Here is a 10114-nt window from a genome sequence, read left to right as displayed (position 1 = left end):
CCCCCCCTTCTTTTTGCTCAAAACTTTCCCAGGCTGTGTTCTGGTTCTGCAGCTCCCATTTCCCTTTCCAACATTCCAAAGAGGCCCAGCCCCACCCCTGGAAGCTCTTACTCTCCCTATTTCCCACACTCTCTTGGTCCTATTTGTGACCTTTTAGGGCATCTCTGAATTCCACAGGCTCTCAGCAGTTTGTGTTACATGCTTTTCTCACGTTTAGGAAAGCACTGTTAGATACTTTTCTGAGTTGTATTTCACGTGCAAACCTGTAATGCTATGTTACACACACACACACACACACACACACACACACACACACACACAAACATCACCTTCATGATGTTTGCTTATATGTTATGGATTTATTGGGTCAGTTTTCCTTTCAGGGCAAACCTGGTGTCTTTGTAAAAAAAAAAAAAAAAAAAAAAAAAGAGTCTCTTGTACCCTTACCTCATCCTTCACTTTCTCATCCTTAGATTCTCCACTGCTTCTGTTTTTTTCTTTCTGTTTTTATTTTTTCTTTTATGCCTTCATTATTATTAGAACACACTCCTATGTTTATTAAATGAATAAATGCCTTCATGTACTTTCTTCAAACTTGTGTCGATCCTAGCATGTCCATCAGTATCAGCAGTTCCCCCTGTACACCCTGGTTCTAGGCATTCTTATGTGCCACTCCTTCCTCATCTCTCCTCAGACACTTCTGCCACTCTTGCCTTGTACTTTTTTTTCAGGAATGCCAGGCCTCTGGTTTTATCATTTACTGACTGTGTGAACTTGGGTTTGAAGAAGTTCACTCAATTACAGAGTGCAAAGATTAAATGTCAAATTTGCACTCACCTTTGAGCCTCATCCAGGTTTTGTAAGCAAGAACTTTAACTCTCTTTAAACACTGCATTTTCCTTTATGCTCCCCTTATTTCTTCGACTTTACCTTTTTCTAAACTTCCCTCAGTGTATCTGAACATTGATCTTGTTTGGCTTATCCTAGGTTTCCCCCTGAAAGCATTCTTGCCCTCACTGTAGAAAAGACCTGGGGAAAATTGAGCTGTTGGGGATCTACGATCTGGTACAGGCAATGCCACAGACATCACTGTGGTATCTGTGTTATTGGAGAATTGTTTCGTTCAACGCTGAAACATGTGTGTCCCTTCTTTCTGGTGTGTTTTACTCTTTAACACACTATCCTACAGATTAACTAGAAAGATAATTCAGATCACCTTGGCTGATCTTTTTTCAGTCTTCCCTGTAAATTTGTACCAGAGAAGGTAATCCTGGGAAATATATAACACTACAAATTGTCAAATATAATTATCTATGAGAGGAATTCAGTAGCTGTATATATGTTGGTTTGTGTCAGTCCACAACACAACATTTTGCAACATATCAATACTTCTTTCAACAGATTTGTATTTAACATAAGGATCTAACTAAATATAGTGATCCATTGGGAAAGACTCCTTGTAACCCAGATTTTTTTCTTTGTGCTTAAGAAGCAAAATTTACAGATTTCTCAGGTGTCTTTGATAATGATCTTGCTTAGAATATTATCAACTTCTCACTTGAGGGTTAGGGAAAATAAAGTGATAACTGAAGTATCTACTGTGAGAATGAGAGGCAAGAAATAATTTCTGGTAGTTTCTTTTGTAAGTTGGAATTTAGGGACTGATGTGAAAAACATGTACCCAGATAATGCTTTTCAGAACAAGAAATTTGAAAGAAATTATGATATTAAACAATGCAGAAGGTCTATGCTCTTTATAAGCTACAATTAACTTTTATTTTGGGAAAGGCCTGTCAGATGGATGTTGAAAGCATATAGGTGAGCAGATGCAAACATTTTCAGATACAAAAGGCTTCAGGAAAACAAAAAAGAAGAACTCTCATTGAACAGCCTTATCACCAGTTGACTTAGTGCCATCAACATATAGTTTCCATTTTAAGTCAGTGAGTTAGTGATGTATGGCCCCCACCTTTTGTTTGACAAAGACACTGCCTTGAAAAGTTTCAGTATACTTTTAGCCTCTTATACTCACTGGATATTAAGCTCTGATGTTGTACAAATAATACAAGAAATATTCGTGGAGATGTAATGTGTGCTGTCTGTTCCATCACAAGAGAGAAACAACTGGAAATAGTTACAACTACCTAGAATACCCCTTGTTGGGGTATTTGTAGTTAGTGTTGTTAACGTTCCTGAACCCCATCATTTAGGGAGTAGCTACACCTATTGTGAATGTTCCTACTTTTGGAATGGTCCTGTCATGTTTCAATCAGTTGGAGTTCAGTCTTCATTCAGAAAGACTTACAAATAGGAAAATGGAAATGAATATATACCACTAGTATATTAAATATTCAGAGTTTTTGACATTTTAGTTATTTCTAGGTGCATTGATGTTGAGTATGAAAGTCACAGTGCTTTATATTGCACAAATAATACAAGAGAATAGAGTAGATAAAATTGGAAAAAACAATCCAAAACTGAAGAGTCTTGATTCTTTTTGTTTTGAACAAGTAAGCCCTTGCACACCTTTGGGCACATTTTCAGCTTTCTGGGACCTCTCTGGGGTGGAAGTGTTATGCTTAGGTTCCTCTCTAGACTGAAATTCTATTGAGACACATTATCAGTATACAGATTAAACATGGAACATACGATTTGCATTGGGAAGCTTTTTAGAAGGTTATATTACTTTCTTAAGTTGTAAACATCAAAAAGTTATTGTATTTAACCAGCAAATGAGACTCCACTGTATTGCAAGTATTGTATTGGGGAAACAGATGCTGAATGACCCCCAAACAGCTTTCATGGACTTTTTTCTTTAGTCCTTAATTTGAAAAATGTGCCTTGAAAGGAGCATAGCAACTGTGCCCTGCTGCCATCCCTGGAACATTTTGGGTGTATTATTTTCACTATGAGTCTCTGGAGTATAGTCATAATAACAAGCATCATTATACAGACCCAACTGGAGACATGACAATCACTTATTATGTTATTTATTTGGCAGTAATTGGATACTTGGAAACATATGGAGATATTAGCAGGAGACTTTGTATCAAGGGTGAATTTAGTAACTCATCTCATTGGATTTTATCTTATGATTCTGACATCAGGTTAGAATTTGTTCTCATCAGCCTGTCAGTGGAGAGATGAAGGAAGAATCATTCAATGTTGAGGCTTCTTTTCAGAGTTCTGTACATTGTTGAGCCACTGCAGGTAGCTTTGAAGACCTCAGAAGAATAGCTTGAAGAAACGTAACACAAATGGAGAGATGACAAAATAAGAGAGGAAAACTTACAACAGAAGGAAATCATCCCAAGAAAGTGTGAAATGCAAAATAAAGATGTTGGGCGTGGCAGAAAAACAAATAATGTTTCCTTATTTGGGGAAAGAAAATTATATTAGTAAAAGCCTAGGAAAGAGCAAAGAGAGACAAGCATATATTTAGCTTCTCCTGATACCACACAAAATAACTTTCTGACACATACAATCCCTGAAAATTAACCTCAGAAACAATGTGAACAATGGAAAAATACAAAATTTGTTGCAAAGTAAGATATCTGATTATTTATGTACTTTAACTAAAATTTCTGGTTTAATTTAGTTAAAACATGAAAATAAAATTGACTATAGCCATTAATTAATAGAATATATGCATAATTAAATATTTTCTCAGAGAAATGTGTTAGCATGTGTGATGGTTTTTATGTGCTTGGCCTAGGGAGTGGCACTATTAGGAGGTGTAGCCTTGTTGGAGAAAGTGTGGCCTTGTTGGGGTAGAGTGTCAATGTGGGCATGGGCTTTAATACCCTTGTCCTAGCTGTGTAGAAGTCAGTCTTCTCCTAGCAGCCTTCAGATGAAGATATAGAACTCTTAGCTCCATGTGCACTATGCCTGCCTGAGCGCTGCCATACTCCTCCATTGATATTGGACTGAACCTCTAAACCTGTAAACCAGCCCCAATTAAATATTGTTCTCAGAAGAGTTGCCTTGGTCATGGCATCTGTTCACAGCAGTAAAACCTTAACTGAGATATTATTGTATGTTTGTATATATTTTTTAAACCTTCATTAGCTCTATAAGAGGTTTCAGGGTATGACTAATAAATTTCAATCAAATGTAAATGCTTTGGAAAAAATGTGAAAATTTTGTTTCTTCCCCATTTTATTAGTCTTACTTATAACCATATTAGAAAAATTTATAGAATAAATTCCATTAAAATGAAAAGGTTAAAATCACTTTATTTTGTTTACATAGACAACAAATTCATCTGAAAAATTAAAACTGAGTCTCTTTTTGATCTTCCTAGCTATGGCTCATAAGTGTACATATGCCTATATAATCATTGTACTTTCCAACATTTCTATCAAACCAATAACTGCTGGGAGGAAATTCATAAACACCTTTAGAGATCATTGTTGACACACATGAAGACAACCTTGTGTGATATAATGTAGATATTTCACAGAAAATGAATTACAATTATAAAAAGTGAAACTACTGATTTTTATTTTGTTGAGAATGTAAAAGATTCCTCATCCAGTGCTTTCACACTAATCAGTATATATGTTCAAAGCATATCTGGGAAGCTGGGAGATGAAACAACAAACATCAGCTTAAATCCTGTGTATTTGGCTGCGTGTCTAGTGCTCTGTTCAACGGCTAAAAGCTCAGTTGCAGGCTTTTACTTTAAGGATACAGCTGAACAACAGGAAAAATCACCATTGATTCTTAGTTGATGAAGAGATGATGCAATTATTTATTCAGTTTTAGTGTACAATTTGTCTACCTTGAAGAATTCTGAGTAGCATCATAAATGTTCTTAATTAATTTCTCCTCTATATAATCATTACTTTTTGCAGTGACCTTGTCTGTTGTTGTATGTCCTCTTATACAAAGCTGAAAATAAAATAAAAATTACATATATTGATTACATATATTGTTGACCATGATGGAAAAATAAATTCAGTATCTGTAAATATCTACATTGTGCATTGTGAGTTACCAAGAAGGTATAATTTTCCATTTGGGGGTTTTACATACATCAAGGAGGAAAAGAAAATTTAAGTTGTAGGAAAATGTATGTCAAGAGTTACTTGCAGACTGACTCATTTGTAGGCTTTTATGTGACAGGAGCAGAAATTTAACTAATTCAAAGATTCTATTTAAATTCCAACTTTTTAATACTTTTCTGTAGTATTGAACACAGAACTTAGTGTTCTCTCTCTCTCTCTCTCTCTCTCTCTCTCTCTCTCTCTCTCTTTCTCTCTCTCTCCCTCTCTCTCTCTCCCTGTGTGTGTGTGTGTGTGTGTGTGTGTGTGTGTGGTGTGTATTCAATAGAATATATTGTAAATACTTGGATATTTTCATTAATTATCTAATTGTGTTTGATATTTTTGCCTTTATTAAACAATAGTTGTAGACTTTATATCCAGGCTCAAGAGTGTAAACTTGAACAATTTTTGCTTACACTTGCTATTTGAAATGAACCATCAGAATGTAGTTACAAAACCATGTGAAATGATATTTTCTTCTAAGAGGTTCTTGAGTAGTCCATTTAATTTTAAGAGTTTAGGTAAATAAATGACACTCCACCAGTCTGGGTTGCTTCCATGTTCCACAGAATTCTCTGTCAAATGAGAGAAATGTTTGCCAGTAAGTGAGCTACTACTGTTGCCCAAAACATACTGCTAGGGGGTGTAAGTAATGTCATTTGGTTGTCAAATATCACATCAGTATATGATCTGGAGCTACAAAATATGTTCTGTGAACCTTGCAGAATTGAAAATTCCAGTAATGTAGTGATTTAGGCATCAAGATATTCGAGTATCTTTAAGTCTGGAGATCCATTGAGGCTGTAGTGGGGAGTTGAAAGACAGTGAACTTCCTTATAAACAGATCAGGAAGCAAACATTTCCTCAACAAGATTTATTTGAGATTTGCTATCAGGAAATTGTTTATTTAAGCTAGAGGTTATCAATCCAATGAATAATTAGGATTAACTTTTAACATGCAGTTCCTTGCATCCTGGTTTAGAGAGTCTAGTTTTAAAGTTCCAGAAAGAGGCCTGGGAATTCTGAATGAAACTCAAGATGATTGATAGACACATTAAATGCATGGTCAAAGGTGGTTGTATTTAATGGCCCAAAGACAATTGATTTCTGCTCACTGCACTTTGTACACTGACTTTGTAAAGACCAGTCTTGGAGGTTATTCCTTTGACATGAACATGTGGAATAATGTTCTCCTATGAGAACTCCTTGAGTAGGCCATTTATATTTTAAGAGGTTTGGTAGTTAGAAATGTGTTGATGGGTGCATACACAGATCTTTTTTTCTTTTATTATATTGTTTTATTTTTGTAAATTGCCATTCACACCTCCATTAAGCACTAAGCAAGTGAGTAGGGTTTAGTGTATATATATATTTCTTTTTCTTTCATTACATATTTATAAAGTCTAGTGACTGTTTACCTTTGTAGTTTTAGTTATTTCTGAACTCTTGCAAATTTTTCTGAGGATATTTTGTTGTTTCTTCTGTTTGTATTCAGGAACCATTGCTATAAGTAGTCTTGTTCATCAAAATGAAAGAATACGTATCCAAAAGGATAGGACTGTAGAGGAAAGAGAAAGAGTTATTGTGGTAGTAATTTTGACATGACCAGCATCCTTTTTCCTTGTTCAAATTTTATTTAATATTTTCTTTTTTTTTGACACTCTAGATTTTATCTCCTTCCTTGTCTACCCTCTGACTGTTCCCCATCCCATACCTCTTCCTCACCCTCCTGTCTCCATGAGGACATTCCCACTATCTCACCACCCACTCCATTAAACCTCTCCACTGCCTGGGGCTTCCATTCTCTTGAGGGTTAGGTGCATTTTCTGACTGAACCCAGACTAGACAGTCATCTGCTATATATGTGCTGGGTGTCTCATATCAGATGGTGTATGCTGCCTGGTTGGTGGTTTAGTGTCTGAGAGATCTCGGCGGTCCAGGTTAATTGAGACTACTGGTCCTCCTACTGCGTTGCCCTTCTACTCAGTTTCTTCTAGCACTTCCTGAATTCAACTACAGGGTCAGCAACTTCTGTCCATTGGTTGGGTGTAAATATCTGCATCTGACTCTTTCAACTGCTTATTGGGTTTTTTGGAGGGCAGTCATGATAGGTCCCTTTTTGTGAGTACTCTCTAACCTCAGTAATAGTGTCAGGCCTTTGGACCTTCCCTTGAGCTGGATCTCTCTTTGGGCCTGTTGCTGGACCTCCTTTTCCTCAAGCTCGTCTCCATTTTTATTCCTGCAGTTCTTTTATACAGTAACAATTATGGGTCAGAGTTTTGACTGTGGGATGGCAACCCTTTCCCTCACTTGATGGCGTCTTTCTACTAGACTTGGGCTCTACAAGTTCCTTCTCCACACTGTAGGGCATTTCATCTAAGGTCCCTCTCTTTGAGCCCCAAGCGTCTCTCACCTCCCAGGTCTCTGGTACATTCTGTTGGGTCATCCCACTTCCTACCTCCCAGAGATGGCCTGTTTCCATTCTTTCTATTGACACTCATGTCTTCAGTCCTTTTCCCCCACCCAATACCTAATCATGTTCTCCTCTTCCCCTCACTGTCCCCTTTCCTACCCAGGTCCCTCCCTCCCTCCCCCTTTGTGATTGCTTTCTTCTCTCTACAAAGTTGGATTGAGGTGTCATCACTTGGGCCCTTCAGCTTGTTAACATTTTTTAATTCAGTGGACTATATCTTGGGTATTCTGTACATTTTTGGCTAATATCCACTTATTAGTGAGTACATACCATGTCCTTTTGGGTGTGAGTTACCTCACTCAGATGGTATTTTCTAGTTTTATCCATTTGCCTTCAAAATTCAGAATGTCCTCATTCTTAATAGCTGAGTAGTATTCCATTGTATAAATAAACTACATTTTCTGTATCCATTCTTTTGTCATGGGACATCTGAGTTTTTTTCCAGCTTCTGGCTATCACAAACAAGGCTGTTATGAACATAGGGGAACATGTGCCCCTGTGGCATGGTGGGGCATCTTTTGAGTATATTCTCAAGAGTGGTGTAGTTGGGTCTTCAGGTAGATCTATTTCCAATTTTCTGAGGAATCTCCAGATTGATTTCCAGAGTGATTGTACCAGTTTGCAATCCCACCAGCAATGCCTTTTTGAAAAAGGTTATCTTCCTTAAATAATTTATCTACTGATTTATTTTGGAGAATGATTTGTTCCAGAAAAGAAACAATAGGAGGTTTAAATACCCATTGTATAGGGGCTACTTATCAAACTTGCCAAAATTTTACAAAAATAGAATCTGTTGCTAATATCTATAGTTTTAGAAAATTAGTCATCAAAGAATCATGGTTCAGTTCTCCTTAATAAATAAATGGTGGTTCAATATTGGCATGGCATTTATAGGCAGCTTTAGAACCGATGTATCATGAGAGAAAACAGTTTGTGTGGAAGTGTCCGTATTATCTTAGCAATCTCACCATGGAATCCATAGACTTCTTTTTCACTACTACAATATGCTTGTGTTCTGTGAGCCAAGAACATATTTTCATTCTTCATTGTTTTATACCTTTACTTCTTTCATTCAGAAACACCCAACATCATGTGCAAAGGTGACTTTTCTATTTGTATATGCTTATGGGTGCACACACACACATACACACTCATTTCATTTTCTTTTACTATATATCTTTTAAAGATATGTGTAATTCTATAAACTAGAGGCATAAAATGTCAACCTATGGTTTTATTTGTTATTTTTTAAAAAGTGGCAATCCCATGCTATTAAGTATTGTATTGATCAAAGTGCTAGGAATTCATCGAACTATCTTGTAATCCTTACTATTATAATAACATTGGAGACTTAGAATCCTTGGGGAAAATGGTATTGTTAGAAAATTTCAGTTTAAAGAAAGGAAATGGGAAAAGATTGGATTAGTCATCTATATTTTTTGAAGGGCTACGTAATAGGATAATAAAGTTGTAGCTTAAGTTGAAGGGCTTTCCCAGAGAAAGTACAAATATCCTGAGTTTGAAGTCTTTGAGCAGTCTGTTAGAGGGGTTGGTTATGTCTTAGGAAAGTGATGAGATTGCCAAACATGATGGACTGGAATAACGTAAAAGCATTTCTCGTCTTTCTTTTTGGATGTAGATCTAATGCTAATATTATTTACTAGATCCTTAGGATTTCCTCATTCATTACTCAGTTTTAGAGTTGCTGATTGTTCCTTTCCACAGACCAAAATGGTATAACCTAGCAACTAATTTGAAACTAATCGAATGTATTAGTATTTATTTCATAGTTAGAAGAAATTCTTGAAAAATATATAAAAACTTGGGTATTTCGTTCAATGAGTCATTTACAGTTTGCAGTTACAACATAAGGTTTCCTTACCTTATATTCTCTTCTTAACTAATGGATGGCTGTCAAAATTTTTCAGGCTTTCAATAGGAAGGTATGATATGGAATGGATAGAAGGATAGATTTGGATCTGAGTATTTTGTATTTGGGTAATGTGAATAGTGAAAGACTATGAGGTCATTAAAGGGTAGGCGACACTGACTTTACAGCTTTATCATACTTCTCAATGAAGAGAAAATTGAAGATTCAGGATTACAGATTGGAATAAAGCTAATGGTTAATGATAATGGCTTTGGATGTTACAGCTAGTATCTTGAAAATAGACAAGTGCTATGAGTGAAAGGAAGAAACCAATAATAGAGAATTGAAGAACAATGAACCCAAACAAACAAAACCATAAAAGAAGCTGTAACAAAATGTATTTTGATGTGGGAGAAGGTGAGGTGGTCAATTTACTTACTTTGCAAAGTAATTAAGAAAAGTTAAGAATGATACTTTCAAAACTACTTGGAAAGAGCTGCCTTCAATCTTAGAAAATAATGCTTATCCTGCATTTGAAAAAGTATGAAATGAGATTTATGAGGGAATATGTAATTAATAAACAATGACACTATGTCATACATTTCTGATCTAGAGTCCTTACCCATGTACCATCAATATTCTAAATGATATGCATTTTTCATTAAATACAACAGTAAAGGCAAGCATGATGCCTCCACGTTGTCTGAAAGACATTACTATCCC

At 36.0% G+C, this 10114-nt stretch overlaps 1 protein-coding gene across 1 annotated transcript in view; it reads left to right on the top strand.

Moving 5' to 3' along the window:
* The window catches only part of Gucy1a2 (guanylate cyclase 1 soluble subunit alpha 2), a 326716-nt gene that overhangs the window by 1590 nt on the left and 315012 nt on the right, over positions 1-10114 (top strand). The window lies entirely within an intron of this gene.

The sequence above is a fragment of the Grammomys surdaster genome, unplaced genomic scaffold, assembly GCF_004785775.1.
Source record: "Grammomys surdaster isolate TR1022 unplaced genomic scaffold, NIH_TR_1.0 206, whole genome shotgun sequence".
In the NCBI taxonomy this organism is placed as follows: Eukaryota; Metazoa; Chordata; class Mammalia; order Rodentia; family Muridae; genus Grammomys; species Grammomys surdaster.
This window is presented reverse-complemented; position numbering and strand designations above follow the sequence as displayed.